Source organism: Rhagoletis pomonella, unplaced genomic scaffold (genome assembly GCF_013731165.1).
Source record: "Rhagoletis pomonella isolate Grant_MI unplaced genomic scaffold, Rhpom_1.0 Rhpom_scaffold_00010, whole genome shotgun sequence".
Classification (NCBI taxonomy): Eukaryota; Metazoa; Arthropoda; class Insecta; order Diptera; family Tephritidae; genus Rhagoletis; species Rhagoletis pomonella.
The window spans coordinates 11,092,345-11,094,472 of NW_023458564.1; positions in this window are offsets into that span (position 1 = coordinate 11,092,345).

Genomic DNA, 2,128 nt, shown 5'->3' on the forward strand with positions numbered 1-2,128 from the left:
CTATATATAAAACAAAGTCGTGTTAGTTACACCATTTATAGCTCAAAAACGGCTGGACCGATTTTTATGATATTTGTTTCTTGAATTTGTCTACCTTCCGAATAGCAGAATAACTATTAAAACAACCGCTAGGTGGCGCTGAAGTCGAGTTATTAGTAAAACCCGTATTTATGGTCCGATTCGCCTCATATTTGAGATGTGTATTGACAATAGGAAAAACAATACCACTGCAAAAAAAGAGCCGCCAGGTGGCGTACGAGTCGAGTTATTACTAAAAATCGTGTTTATGGTCCGATTCGCCTAATATTCGAGATATGTATTGACAATAGGGAAAGCAATACCATTCCCAAAAAACGAGCCTCCAGGTGGCGTTGGAGTCCAGTTATTACTAAAAATTGGGTTTATGGTCCGATTATCCTCAGATTCAAAATATGTATTGATAACAGGAAAAATAATATGTATATGTAACTAAAAATCGTATTTATGCTCGAATTTATTTCATTATCGAAATATATGAATTCACATGCCGATGGTCCTCTGCAATAACGACGCAACTCAAAATTTAAAAAAATTAAATCCCTTACTACTGTTAAGAGGCTCATGTATCTAATCCTTGGCTAACCCATGTCTAATCCTAACTAAAGTAAGTAGTGGAAGCGTTCACGGTAAAATTTTTGAACTTGGTACGAAAATATATGAAATCAATCACATATTCATGGAGAGAAATTGGAGCTATTGGAAAAGGGGCGTGGCACCTCACACTGTATATCTCTGAAAATGTTCATGGTAGAGTAGTGGAACTTGGTATGGAGGTAATATGTATATGAAATCAGTCGCATACTCTTGAGAAAAATTTGAGCTTTTGTAAAAGCGCGTGGGCCCTCCCATACAATACGAATTTTTCATACTGCATTTCTCTGGAAGTGTTCATGGTACAGCACTGGAACTGGGTGCGGAGATATATGAAATCAATCGCATACTCATGAGGAAAAATTCGGACTATTTGAAAGGGGAGCGTGGCACCTCCCATATAAACCGAATTTTCTCCGAACACCGAAGTGTTCATGCTAGAGTCCTGGAACTTGGTATGGGGATACTATGTATATGAAATCAATCGCATACTCTTGAGAAAAATTGGAGAAATTTTTGAACTTGGTACGGAAATATATAAAATGAATCACATACTCATGGAGAAAAATTGGAATTATTGGAAAAGGGGCGTGGCACCTCATATACAAACCGAATTTTCATACTGTATATCTCTAGAAATGTTCATGGTAGAGCAGACATCTATCGCATACTCATGAATAAAATTTCGGACTATTTGAAAATGGAGCGTGGCACCTCCCATATAAACCGAATTTTTCAAAATAACTATCTCTGGAAGTGTTTATGGTAGAGTACTGGAACTTTATACCAGCGTGGCACCTCCCATACAAGTCGAATTTTTCTTATTGTATATCTCTAGAATTGTTCTTGGTGGAGTACTGGAACTTGGTGTGGAGATATATGAAATTAATCGCATAGTCATTGAGAAAACATGGAGAAAACATTGGAAAATCGGGCGTGGCACCTAACATACAAGCCGGATTTCATACTGCATATCTCTGGAAGTGTTCATAGTACAGTAATGGAACTTCGTATGGAGATATATGAAATCAATCCCATACTCATGGAGAAAAGTAGGCTCTTTGAAAAGAGGGCATGGCAAAGTACAAACGTACTGAGTTTTCCTTATCTTTGAATGTGTATATAATTCTTCTGTAGGTATGTTTGTGAGTAAAATCCTAAATGGCTTTAGGGATTTCAAAAAAGTTGTGTGTGTGTGTTTGAGTGAGTCTCTGGATAGTTTAGTTTCACAATTGAACCCGCCAGTTGGCGCTGGAGTTGAGTTATTACTAAAAATCTTTTTTTTATGATCCGATTTGACGAATATTCAAAACACGTATTGAAAACGGTAAAGGAAGTCCAATTGCAAAAAGGAGATGTGAGGTGATGCTGAGCTTGAGTTATTACTAAAAATCGACAAGTGAGAAAAGGTGCCGTGAATGTCAGACTAAATCGACCTGTTGCACCATTACGTATGTATATCGAGCTCTCGTGTATTTAGGGATGCAAATGATGCATC